The 14365-nt window shown below is 51.6% G+C and overlaps 1 protein-coding gene across 2 annotated transcripts in view; it reads right to left on the reverse strand.

Annotated features, from left to right (window-relative positions):
* LOC139757598 (E3 ubiquitin-protein ligase LNX-like) overlaps window positions 1–14365 on the reverse strand; it is a 380167-nt gene that overhangs the window by 350531 nt on the left and 15271 nt on the right. The window contains exon 2 of one of the 2 annotated variants that reach the window (XM_071678233.1): window positions 6208–6233. The gene's annotated coding sequence lies outside the window, so the exon portion shown is untranslated. Of the gene's footprint in view, window positions 1–2; window positions 161–6207; window positions 6234–14365 lie in introns of those variants that run through there. The other variant, XM_071678234.1, reaches the window with a different exon arrangement.

Consider the following 14365-nt stretch of genomic DNA (forward strand, 5'->3'; position numbering starts at 1 on the left):
ACCTGTGTACGCAGTGCTGGTGCGGCGAAGGGGGGGGGGGGGGTGGAGGAGGAGGGGGGGTTGTCAAGCAGTGTTGGGGAGGGGGAAAGGTGGAGGGAAGGGAGGGGGCAGGGGTGAACTACTGGAGGTCACACCCCACCCCACACCCCCCCAACCATCCTCCTACTCCTCCTTCTTCTTCTTCTCCCTCAATCGCCGCCAACCCACCACACACACCCCTCCCACCGCAACTCCACCCCCTCCCTCAAACTTGACCGGCGCGATCCCCCTCCTACGTTCCCCCACCTGCCACCGCCGCCAGACTCCTACAGGAAGCTGAACCACAGGATCCACAGGATAACCAGCAGGAGGAAGAGGATGAGGTAATTGATGAACATGATGGTCACCTCGGAACCCTTCTGCAACATGGTGGCGACGGCGTTGGTGGTGGTGAAGAAGGTGTCTCGTGGTGGTGGTGGTGGTGGTGGTGGGGGGTGGGACGATGGTGGCGCACGTGGCTCCTTGAGGCGGTGGTGGTGGAGAAGGTGTCTTGTGGTGGTGGGGATGATGGCGCAGGTACTTCCTTGTGGTGGTGGTGGAGGTGGTAGTGTTCCTCCCTTACGTTGGTGGTGGTGGAGGAGGTTCCTTATGGTGGTGGCCTCCTACTGCTTCTGGCTCTGGCGAAGGGCAGCTATGTCGACTCCTGCAGAAGGCGCTGAGGGAGTGCTCCCAGCGGAGTGGGGGGCTTTTAGAACGAGGGAGGGTGGTCCAGGAGGAGGAGCGAGGTCCTCACAGCTCCTGACGCGCTCAAACACACAGGCCTGGGAGGGTAGTTCCCACTAAGGCTAGCGGGAGTTCGGGGTGTTCGGGCAACGCCCCGTCGGATGCCAACGTCTCTTCGGGAAAGGCTCACTCCCGAAGCCTAAGCAGCCTAGCGTGGTGAGGATAACCCAACCTCCCCCAGACCACTTCCTGCCTCCTCCTGTCCAAGGTCAAAATCACAGCAGTGAGTGTGCTCGGCAACGGGAGGTCATCCACCGGCAAATGACCCCGGGTAATTTCGTGGTGGGAGAGGGGGGTGGGTGATGATGGCTGGTTATCAAGTCACGAGCTTCAATCTGCGCGCGCGCGCGTGTGTGTGTGTGTGCGTGCGCGCGTGACCCCATGCGCACACCGGAAACCACGACGCACGTAGGTTTCCGAACCGACCGAGCGACGCAATCAGTCGCCCTCCGGTGCGACGCGTCGTGTCGCAATCAATCGCCCGCCGGTGCGACGCGTCGTATCACAATCGGTTGCCCTCCGGTGCGACGCGTCGTGTCGCAATCAGTCGCCCTCCGGTGCGAAGCGTCGTGTCGCAATCAGTCGCCCTCCGGCGCGACGCGTCGTGTCGCAATCTGTCGCCCTCCGGTGCGACGCTCTCTTCTCGGAAAGCAGTTAGCGCTACCGTTCAACCGTTGCGTGCCAACTACACACGCCCTGGCGAACGCTTGCGAACACCAACGCGGCGGACACAGCGGACGGACGGGAGTGAATGAGGAGGAGGAGGAGGAGGAGACTATACGTAGTACAGGCAGGAGGTAGGGAGGGAGGGAGGTGTGAACTCTGAAGTGGTGTGGGTGCAGTTCCGTCCAGCGCCTCGCACACTCACACCCTGACCCACTCCCCTCGCCTCTGCCCCCCAGTTATATGCTTTCGCAGATACGCATTTTTCCCTAACTATCGTCTGCGACAGGCGCGAGATGAGGGCCGGAGATTACCCCCCCCTCCCCTCCCCTTCCCCTTACCCTTTCCCCTTTCGCTTCTCCAGCGCGTAACACTTCGGGCTTTATGGTGGCCGAGCGCAGGAGCGGAAAGGGCGCCGCCGGCCCGGCAGAGCGCATGATGGGTGGTGGCACCGTAGGGGGGGTATACATATTCTCAGGCCCACTGGACGGTTTGGCAGGATCGTATCAACACCAAAAATACCTCCCCCTTCCTCTTCTTCCCCCCCCGACGCCACTCCCCCCCCCCTCCCCAAACCTACTCCCCGCCGTGAACCTGGAGGTGGGGGGGAGATAAATACGTCTTGTGTGTGTGTGTGTGTGTGTGTGTGTGTGTGTGTGTGTAAGCGGAAGGGGGGGGGAGGGGGGGAGGTTATTGCTTCTGGACACATGCACTAAGGGAAGGAGGGATGGAGGGCAAGTGAGGTGGCACGTCCCCTCCGCTGGACGACGAGAGACCCCCCTGGCCTGGCCTGGCCCCAATGATCTCTACTGCCCTTGTCCACAGGGGTCACACTCCCCTGCCGCTCACTAATCACCCAAGGAACGGCGGCGCCACCACCTCCTCCTCCTCCTCACCCCTACCCCACGCCTCTCCTCCTCCTCCAGATACAGCACCACAAGTGGCCAGCTCCTCCTCCTCCTCCTCCTCCTCCTACCTAGCCACTTTATCTCGCCCTGCTCTGCAAACACACCACCCCATCCATCCACCCACCCACCACACAGGAGCGATACCATGGCTTAATTTTCACCCCTGGCAGCACTATATATCCGCCGCCCTGTCTATAAATGACACACAAACCCTCAGGACGTATCAATACAAGTATTTATATATATGCATTTCTTTTTTTCCCCCGTCGTGGTGCACAGGCCTGCGGTGTGAGGTGACAAATGAAAGGACTCGTCCATTGGGACGCTTGGCAACGCAGTCCAGCGCTGCACCTTTTCAAACAAGCGGTAACTAATAAAAGTTATCATTTATCTTTTTTTTAATCAATAAAGCGTGTGAGTGTGATACACACACACATACACGCGTATGTATTCCTATGAGTCCACGAGGAAAAGGAAACACGATAAGTTCCCAAGTGCACTTTCGTGTCATAATCACATCATCAGGGGAGACACAAGACATATTTCTCTCTTGTGTCTCCCCTGATGATGTGATTATTAAACGAAAGTGCACTTGGGAACTTATCGTTTTTCATTTTCCCCCGTGGACTCATAGGAATATCTTGATCACGCGCAAAATTGTGATCCTTTCCAATATATATATATATATATATATATATATATATATATATATATATATATATATATATATATATATATATATCCTCCGGAGGAGAAGAGGGAGAAACAAGCCCCGGTCCCCAAACTGAACATCGTGACTGACAGCCATGTTTCAGGATGATTCTGAAGACGAAAACAAACCCCTCACTCCCTCACCCCCTCCGTCCATCCCCAAAGGACCATCGAAGTCCTCCAGCTGAAGACTTTACTTCAGCAAGAGACAGAACCCAGGTCTTCCCTCCTCCTACAGAGCAACGGTGGCCAATTCTTATTCTGTTTCTTTTATTCTTTCTTCTCTCTCACACTTCTTTTGAAAATCATCAAGCAGCTGCATAAACATTTGGTCTGTTGCTCCTGTTAAAAGTGCCACCAGACTCAGGCCTGGCACCGGGCCCCTTGTCTTCAAATGCCCCAAGAGGTCTTTCGCCCTCCCTCCAGCCAAGCCTTAAAATCACAATAGCTTCTTTCATTAATTTCATTTCTTTCACAGACCACCCCCCTCCCCGCTTTTTTTTTTTTTTCTTTTAGGTTTTTCATTTCCTTAAGCTATCATTTTGCTAATCTTTTCTTCTTCTGCTTCTTGTTCTTCTTCTTCTTCTTCTTCTTCTTCTTCTTCTTCTTCTTCTTCTTCTTCTTCTTCTTCTTCCTCTTCTTCTTCCTCTTCTTCTTCTTATTCTTCTCCCTCTTCCTCTTCTTCTTCCTTTTCCTCTTCTTCCTCCTCCTCCTCTTCTTCTTCTTCTTCTTCTTCTTCTTCTTCTTCTTCTTCTTCTTCTTCTCCAGCTAACAGCTCGTACCTGCTGTTAGCTGGAGCAGACAGACCCTCTGCTTCCTGACGGTGAGGTCAGCGATCCTCTGCTTCCTGACGGTGAGGTCAGCGATCCTCTGCTTCCTGACGGTGAGGTCAGCGATCCTCTGCTTCCTGACGGTGAGGTCAGCGATCCTCTGCTTGCTGACGGTGAGGTCAGCGATCCTCTGCTTCCTAACGGTGAGGTCAGCGATCCTCTGCTTCCTGACGGTGAGGTCAGCGATCCTCTGCTTCCTGACGGTGAGATCAGCGATCCTCTGCTTCCTGACGGTGAGGTCAGCGACCCTCTGCTTCCTGACGGTGAGGTCAGCGATCCTCTGCTTGCTGACGGTGAGGTCAGCGATCCTCTGCTTCCTAACGGTGAGGTCAGCGATCCTCTGCTTCCTGACGGTGAGGTCAGCGATCCTCTGCTTCCTGACGGTGAGGTCAACGATCCTCTGCTTCCTGACGGTGAGGTCAGCGATCCTCTGCTTCCTGACGGTGAGGTCAGCGATCCTCTGCTTCCTGACGGTGAGGTCAACGATCCTCTGCTTCCTGACGGTGAGGTCAGCGATCCTCTGCTTCCTGACGGTGAGGTCAGCGATCCTCTGCTTCCTGACGGTGAGGTCAGCGATCCTCTGCTTCCTGACGGTGAGGTCAACGATCCTCTGCTTCCTGACGGTGAGGTCAGCGATCCTCTGCTTCCTGACGGTGAGGTCAGCGATCCTCTGCTTCCTGACGGTGAGGTCAACGATCCTCTGCTTCCTGACGGTGAGGTCAGCGATCCTCTGCTTCCTGACGGTGAGGTCAGCGATCCTCTGCTTCCTGACGGTGAGGTCAGCGATCCTCTGCTTCCTGACGGTGAGGTCAACGATCCTCTGCTTCCTGACGGTGAGGTCAGCGATCCTCTGCTTGCTGACGGTGAGGTCAGCGATCCTCTGCTTCCTAACGGTGAGGTCAGCTATCCACAGTACAGAAGCGAAACTGCTAAAATGAGGTCAATGCAGGTCAACCTAAGGAGTGTTCAGGTGGGGGGGGAGGTGGGGGGTTAAGTCAGGTCAAGGGGTCAAGCTTCTCCTTACCCCCTACCCTGTTTCTCCCTCCTTTGGTCTGCTGATCTGAGCCCCGATCTGTTGGTCTGAGCTCCGATCTGCTGATCTGATGAGCCCCGATCTGCTGATCTGATGAGCCCCGATCTGCTGATCTGAGCCCTGATCTGCTGGTCTGATGAGCCCTGATCTGCTGATCTTATGAGCCCCGATCTGCTGATCTGAGCCCCCCGATCTGCTGGTCTGAGCTCCGATCTGCTGGTCTGATGAGCCCCGATCTGCTGATCTTATGAGCCCCGATCTGCTGGTCTGAGCACCAGTCTTCCTGAACCTCTCACACAACACGAGAGAGAGAGAGAGAGAGAGAGAGAGAGAGAGAGAGAGAGAGAGAGAGAGAGAGAGAGAGAGAGAGAGAGAGAGAGGCGCCACCTAAAGCCTAACCCCCCGAAAACCCACACCACCCTCTCCTCCTCCTCTTCCGACAGGGAGTGGGTAGGTACAAAAGAACCAACTTTACTTCCTCCCACCCACCGCCCACCCACCCGCCCGCAGCCCCACCAACTCCACCCACACTCACCCCCCTACCCTACAGACACACACACACCCACACACGAACCATCAGCGACCAAGCACTCGTTCTGCCAATCACTAATTGCTTCGCTAATCAAGCATCTCCATCAGTTCCCCTCCGTTACAACACACACACACACACACACACACACACACACACACACACACACACACACACACACACACACACAGGCACTCGGGCACTTAGACACACAACGTTCTCCCTCTCTCGCACAGAGACACCATCTCGAAACAGACAACGAAAGAAGACTTAAAACAAAAAAACTATTTACGAAAGGACAGAGATGATGGCCAATGAACAAGGCGAGTGGATGAAGACGTCAAGGACATACCGTAACACTCTTTGGACACTGAGAAGGGATCAATAGAAATGAATTAAAAACAAAAAAAAAAAAGACGTGTCTTACTACTGATAGAATCGTTCTGAAAGGCAATTAACGAATCAAAATATTTACATTTCCTAATGTGTTTGAGTATACGTGCATTACTCAAAAGCTCACACCATGGTCTTATCACAGGATAAATGGCTCATCGCATTCCATGTGGCTCATAAATAATGTTGTTGAGCGCGTATGTGGCTCCAGTGTTGAGAGAGGTTGAGGGAGTCATGTGGGAGTCCGGAGGAGCGATGCTAAATGCCTCGTGTGGTCGAAAGAAGAAAAACAAACAAACAAACAAACACACAGCTGCGTTTGTATGTTGGTGGGAAAAAGTGTGGGGTGCAGCTAGAGTGAAAATGGGTTCCACTTACCTTATATAGTTCAGACGACTCAAATTCTGAAAAAAAAAAAAAGGGGGATACATAAATTCCATCATTGAAGTGTCATGTTAACTGACACTATACATCAATAAAAAAAAATAGTACTTCTTAAATAATATTCATTTAATTATCACATTCATTAACACTGTACTTAAAAGAATTATGAACGTGTGTTCATCATCACAGTCAAAATCATTTACGAAAATCTTCAGTTATTTTATTCATACATCTACTTAATCTACTTGTGTGTGACTGTGAGAATCTACGCCCCCCACCCCCCATATATCTACAAGTGATTAATACTATCTTACTCACAACAGCTGACGAGTCAATGTCTCACCACTATCACCAAACACAGACCACTTAACCATTTTGTCATTTCTATAGACAGATATGTACAATGAAGCGAGACTCTGTGTGTGTGTGTGTGTGTGTGTGTGTGTGTGTGTGTACCCCCTACACCCCAAAAAGACTCAGCAGGGGGTACTAAGTGGAAGTACCCCCCTAAAACTCAACCTTTCCTCCCCAAATCCCAAAATACACCTGCAGGAGGCACCAAGTGGAGGTACACCCGCACCCCCTTCACACCTCACCCTCACACCTCACCACAAGGATGTCTATATATACACACCTCCCATACAATCCAAAACACCCAGCCGGAGGTACCTCTTCCCTCACCCTATATATATATATATATATATATATATATATATATATATATATATATATATATATATATAACCCACCATGGCATCCAGACAGCGATACCCCTCCATCTCAACCCATTACCGAGGGTCAAAAATAGACCGCGCCCATCTACTCTCTTATCTCCCTTCCAACTCCCCTTTTATCTCTCGCATCCGTCTTTCTGAGAAGCCTCAAAGCATGGGCGAGATAAACAATACAACTAATGCTCGCTCGCGCGCACACACACACACACACACACACACACAGGATGCGTAGATGACAACCAGAAAAGTTGAACCAGAGATGGAAGAGGAAAACATGTTTGAAGGGATGGAAGAGTGGCTGTTGGAAAAAAGGGGAAATCAAAATGGATATGTTTTCTTTTTCTTTTCTTTTCTTTTTCTTCCCCCACAAACACACACTGGAAGACCTCAGGCGAGTCTGGAAGGCTGTGGTGGTGGCGCTGCTGGAATCTGTCCCGTTAAGACTGGAAGCGCCCGCCCGCGCGCGCGCAGCAAATCTTCGGGGTCACGGCGAAGTGGGTGGGGGAGAGGAGGTGAAGTGAAGTTCAAGGAAAAGGATCCCGGAATGAGAATATTTGTGGTAGGATGACAGGTCATATGAAGGGTGTGTGTGTGTGTGCCTCCCCTCCCTCGACCAACAGACAGAACCAGTGACTCGTTTCCGTAGAGAGAGAGAGAGAGAGAGAGAGAGAGAGAGAGAGAGAGAGAGAGAGAGAGAGAGAGAGTTTGTTATACAAGAAGTCTTACATTTCTTTGGGGACCTGCATATGTCGGACTGGCTGAACATGAGCTGGAGGGTAATATGGCAACTGGGGGTGTGTGGCAACTAGAGGGTAGTATGTCAACTGGAGGGTAGTATGGCAACTAGAGAATAGTATAGCAACTGGAGGGTAGCATGGCAACTGGAGGATAATATGGCAACTGGAGGGTAATATGGCAACTGGGATGGTAATATGACAACTGAAGGGTAGTATGGCAACTGGAGGATAATATGGCAACTGGAGGGTAGTATGGCAACTGGGATGGTAATATGACAACTGAAGGGTAGTATGGCAACTGGAGGGTAGTATGGCAACTGGAGGGTAGTATGGCAACTGGAGGGTAGTATGGCAACTGGAGGGTAGTATGGCAAATAGAGGGTAGTATGGCAACTGGAGGGTAGTATGGCAACTGGAGGGTAGTATGGCAACTGGAGGGTAATATGGCAACTGAAGGATATGATGTCAACTGGAGGATAGTATGGCAACTAGAGGGCAATATGGCAACTGGAGGGTAATATGGCAACTGGAGGGTAATATGGCAACTGGAGGGTAATACGGCAACTGGAGGGTAGTATGGCAACTGGAGGGTTAGTATGGCAACTGGAGGGTAATATGGCAACTGAAGGATAGGATGTCAACTGGAGGATAGTATGGCAACTGGAGGGTAATATGGCAACTGGAGGGTAATATGGCAACTGGAGGGCAGTATGGCAACTGGAGGGTAATATGGCAACTGGAGGGTAGTATGGCAAACGTTGGGTCTCGCAGAAATGAGAAATTTTTTTTCCTGTACTTAAAAATAAAGTCATACTTAAGCACAGCCATACTTAAAATATAGTAATGGGGAAATGTATAGAGAAGGAACTATTGGAAAGGGGTATTAGAGAAAGCCGGGGCAGTATAATGCGTTACGAAGAAATATATGTATATAGAAGGGTGTTGGATCCCATTTATATATAAGGAAAATGGGTTTAATGATAATAACATTGTCAGATTAAGTTTAAGATACAAAGGAGGGGAATATGTAATTGGCGAGATGAAATAGGGTATAAAAGAGGATGAGAATATGGAACTGGCTGGATAAATCCCGCCAAAAAAGAGAAAAAAAAAATATGTGACGTCTTTGGCCATACGAAGCCAGCTGAAGCAGGCGCGGGGGCACCTCCCCCCCTTCTCTCTCTCTCTCTCTCTCTCTCTCTCTCTCTCTCTCTCTCTCTCTCTCTCTCTCTCTCTCTCTCTCGTGACGCTACGTCACAACAACGAGTCCAAGGGGCGGGAGGGCAGAGGGAGGGGGGAGGGGTTGGGGGGGCAGTACGAAATCCCCTCTGGCGGGTTTATTTACACGGTAACTCCAGGGTAAACAACGGAGCGTGGGGGGGGGGGGGGGACATGGCTTATTTACCTTCCCCCCTTGACCCCCCCCACCCAAGGACCACCTCCCCCAGCCTTCCTCACCGCTGTAAATCGTCACGCCCATCCACGATGCCACGCCCATACCCGCCCTACACCCTCATTAAGCCACGCCCACTCATCCCCCCCCACACACACACACTACCTCCCCACCCTCATGACGCCCATCCCTCACCCATCCTAATCCTTTATTATATACCACACCTCTACTACATCCACACCATCCACTACCCTCCACCCTCACTATCCACTACCCTCCACCCTCATTATCAACTACCCTCCACCCTCACTATCCACTACCTTCCACCCGCACTATCCAATACCCTCCACCCTCACTATCCACAACCTTCCACCCTCATCATCCACTACCCTCCACCCTCATCATCCACTACCCTCCATCCTCACCATCCACTACCCTCCACCCTCACTATCAACTACCCTCCACTCTCACCATCTACTACCCTCCACCCTCACTATCAACTATCTTCCACTCTCACTATCCACTACCTTCCACCCTCATCATCCACTACCCTCCACCCTCATCACCCACTACCCTCCACCCTCATCATCCACTACCCTCCACCCTCATCACCCACTACCCTCCACCCTCATCATCCACTACCCTCCAACCTCACTATCCACTACCTTCCACCCTCACCACCCACTACCTTCCACCCTCATCATCCCCTACCCTCCACCCTCACCACCCACTACCCTCCACCCAAATAACGTTCCCCCCTCCGTTTCCTCTTCCACGGATCTTCCTCTTTTTCAACCCTGACAACAACAACAACAACAATAACAACAACAACAACAACAATAACATCAAAAACAACAACAAGGCGGGACCCACAGCCCTGCTGGACGTCCAGGTGCAACATGAAGACGACAACAAAGGACGCCATCCAGGAAATGGCGAGAGAGAGAGAGAGAGAGAGAGAGAGAGAGAGAGAGAGAGAGAGAGAGAGAGAGAGAGAGAGAGAGAGACAGACAGACAGACAGACAGACAGAGAGGGGGGAGGGGGAGCGGAGAGAGAGAGAGAGAGAGAGAGAGAGAGAGAGAGAGAGAGAGAGAGAGAGAGAGAGAGAGAGAGAGAGAGAGAGACAGACAGACAGAGAGGGGGGAGGGGGAGCGGAGAGAGAGAGAGAGAGAGAGAGAGAGAGAGAGAGAGAGAGAGAGAGAGAGAGGCAATCTTTTTCATTTTTCCTTTTTTTTTTCCTTTTCCATTTTTTTTAGGATGAAGACGTTCCATTGCCAAGCTGATGGTTCCTGGCGTGCAGACGGGGTTGTGACAGGAGGAGGAGGAGAGAGAGAGAGAGAGAGAGAGAGAGAGAGAGAGAGAGAGAGAGAGAGAGAGAGAGAGTGGCTAACCAGCCAGCCAAAAATCGTCAACCACCCATGTCAACAAGGGTCAAAATATCATCCTCCGCTAAGATTATCGAACATCTAGACTAGGAAAAAAAAACTGGCCAGTCAGCTCCTTGGAAGACAATGGTACTGACTGACACCCTTCCCTTCCCTTTCCATCCCTTTCCTTCCTCTCCCCTCCCTTCCCTTCCCCTCACCTCCCTTCCCTTCCCTTTCCCTCCCTTTCCTTCCCCTCCCATCCCTTCCCTTCCCCAACCCTCCCTTCCCTTTCCCTCCCTTCCCTTCCCTTCCCCTTCCCTTCCCTTCCCCTCCCTTCCCTTCTGTACGATGACCTGGCCTTTGACCTCTGACCCACCCACGACCCACACCCCCTCCAACCCTCTCCTCTCGACTCTCAAGTAAAAATGCTAAAGCCAGAACCACCAATTCGAAGATGGGACAGACCTAACGAGGCAGTTTTCCCTTAACAACCACAAGCGTTGTGAGCAGTGAACCGTCTTCGCTACATTTCATCCATCGCCTGAAGTATCCTGTATTTCATCACACGCCTGAAATATCCTGTATTTCATCACACGCCTGAAATATCCTGTATTTCATCACACGCCTGAAATATCCTGTATTTCATCACACACCTGAAATATCCTGTATTTCATATGAAACAGCACGAGAACGACCCGTTCAGCACAGCACAAGGGAACTGCCATTTAAAAGTGAAACCTTGTGAGGAGGAACATGTCACATGTTATTGTTTTTTTGTTTGTTTGTTTGTTTCTCGTACCACTACATCAACATTTCTCTTTGTCTATTCGCTGCTACGTCTCTTGTCATGGGGTGATGAGGGAGACTGCCTCTCCCCTCCTCCTCCTCCTCCTCTTCCCCCTCCTGCTCCTCCTCCTCTTCCCCCTCCTCCTCCTCCTCCTGCTCCTCCTCCTCCTGCTCCTCCTCCTCTTCCCCCTCCTCCTCCTCCCGCGCCGCCAGACACGCACGCTACGCCCGGGTGTGTGAGCGCTTCGGTATGCAGCAGGATGAAACATGTCGCATCTGGACGCCTGGCGGCCCTCCCTCCCACCCGTCTCTCTCTCTCTCTCTCTCTCTCTCTCTCTCTCTCTCTAGCCCCGCCGGTGGCTAAGGACGCCCGGCGCCCATTCCAACCCTGGCTATGAACACACACACACACACACACACACACACACACACACACACACACACAAACACACACACACATACACGAGACCTCCCTAATCACTCCTCCCCAAACACCCTTCACCGTCACCCCTTCCCCAAGCACCCATCACCTTCACCCCTTCCCCCAAGCACCCATCACAGTCATCCCTTCCCCCAAGCACCCATCACCGTCACCCCTTCCCCAAGCACCCATCACCGTCACCCCTTCACCAAGCACCCATCACCGCCACCCCTTCTCTAAGCACCCATCAACGTCATGTGTGCTACCTGTGGCTCGAGATCCAAGACACACACACACACACACACACACGCCGGATACTCAAAGTCCGAAACCCAATCCATTTCTGGATCACAGATTGGAACCCCCAATCCTCAGTCTTGGATAATCACTTACCATCACCTTCTGCCCGTTTAAATCACCCATTTACCCCTGTGTGACGAACACGCAGAACCAATACGAATGGGACGAAGGGAATCGTCCATATCATCACGGCGTCGAACCCTGGACAACAGGCATGTACGTCGAGGGTAATAACCAAATAGCCAACCCGACCCCTAACCTCACCCCCTCAAGCCCTAACTGCGCATCCCATCTACTCCATCGACATCATCCAAAATTCAGGGTCTTCGATGTCATATAAAAATGGCTCATGTTAGGTAAAACTGCCAAAATAAAGACACTAGGAGCACGAGAGAGAGAGAGAGAGAGAGAGAGAGAGAGAGAGAGAGAGAGAGAGAGAGAGAGAGAGAGAGAGATGCAGGTGCCCTCGTAGAGGGAGAGAGAGAGAGAGGTGCAGGTGCCCTCATGGAGAGAGAGAGAGAGAGAGAGAGAGAGAGAGAGAGAGAGAGAGAGAGAGAGAGAGAGAGAGAGAGAGAGGGGGGGGGGGGGGGGGGGAATGCCGTCGTGTTTCCTCCATCCCTCACCACCAGGCCACGCCACCTGGAGGCGGAGTTCCCCCCCCCCCAACGCTCCTCCTCCTCCTCTGCACGTACGTACGTGCGTGTGTTAACACCTGCCCCACCACCCCACCCCTACCCCCCCACAACCCCCATCATCATCCCCCCCTAAGACACAAGGGACTATACATATTATCATCCATTCCCCCCCAACCCCCATTTCTTTAAAGGTCCCTCAATGAGATCACCCATGGGTCCCCATTCCCCAATCCCCATTTTTAAAAGCCGTCGATGAGGTCACCCTTGGGCCCCCATTCCCCCATGCCCATTTTTTCAAAGGCCCTCAATGGTCACCCTTGGGTCCCCATTCCCCCATCCCCATTTTCGTAAAGGTCCTCAATGGGGTCACCCTTGGGTTCCTATTGGAGCTCATTTTTCGGGTCCAGAGAGACCAATTATCATTGTGGGGGGGGGGGGGGCTCGTGACTTTTCTTTAGGCCCTCTCGAACCATCCTTCGTACCAAATGAGACCCACCAAATTTTCGGGCCCTCTCGAACCATCCTTCGTACCCAAAGAGACCCACCAAATTTTCAGGCCCTCTCGAACCATCCTTCGTACCCACAGACCCACCAAATTTTTCAGTCCCTTTGAAGCCCCTTTTTCTCATACTCACTGACACACTCAGACCCCATCCACACTTGGCAAAATCTACTTAAAATACAAGCAACATCAATTCTACAATTCTACAAGATCCATACATAGGTCTACAATCACTATGGATCTTAAAATACGAATGTTAATGTCTTCAGATTCGGAAAAAAAAGAAAGGAATATTCACACACAAAATTGTCTCTCTATGAAACCCATTTCTTTCAGTCCCCAATGATCGAAATTCAAGAAAAAAGACTTTAATTTAAGGGTCGTTTTAATTACTTTAACTTTAGGGTCGTTTTAGGGACTTTTCAGGCTTGAGTTCCCTCCCTAACCACCCCCACCCCTCCTCGCCACCTTGAGTAAAACAGTATAATCAGATATATCAGAATATATATATATATATATATATATATATATATATATATATATATATATATATATATATATATATATATATATACTTCAGGGTAGCTGACAGGCCGGGTTACTGAGAAAATACACGGGGCAAGACAATGGCATGTGGAATGTTAATTGCCTCTTGTCTTCATTATCATGTTGGTCGTAATTACCTGATCCCTAATGAGGAAAGTTACTACCCTCATTGTCTCGCGTGCGTCGTACAGGGCGACTTGAAATAGGGGGCGATAACAGGAGGTGGGGGGGGGAGGGGTGTGGCATGGAGGAAAGCCTCCCTTCCTGTATTATATCATTCCTTGAAACGCGAGAAAAGGGGAAGGCGGCAAGCGAGGGAGGTGTCCTGTTCCCGGCGCTACCACGCCCAGGCGGGAAAGTCACGATGACGTAAGACAGACGGACGGACGGACGGACCCGACGGTACGTGATGACGTAGACAGACAGATGGACGGACGGACGGACCCGCAGACAGACGGACGGACGGAGGTACCCGCAGACAGACGGACGGACGGACGGACACGACAGTACGTGATGATGTAGACAGACAGACGGACGGACGGACCCGACAGTATGTGATGACGTAACAGGATCCCTCGGGACCTGGCCAGTGTTGCCAACAAAGTCTTGAGAAGCAACAGGGTGCCCGGGGGACGAAGCAGTGTTGCCATCAACACTCGGATGCCGTGGCTGAACCCTGGTTACACACACACACACACACACACACCTCGGTTAGCAAGGGTTTTGTGTG

Source organism: Panulirus ornatus, chromosome 27 (assembly GCF_036320965.1).
Source record: "Panulirus ornatus isolate Po-2019 chromosome 27, ASM3632096v1, whole genome shotgun sequence".
Lineage (NCBI taxonomy): Eukaryota > Metazoa > Arthropoda > Malacostraca > Decapoda > Palinuridae > Panulirus > Panulirus ornatus.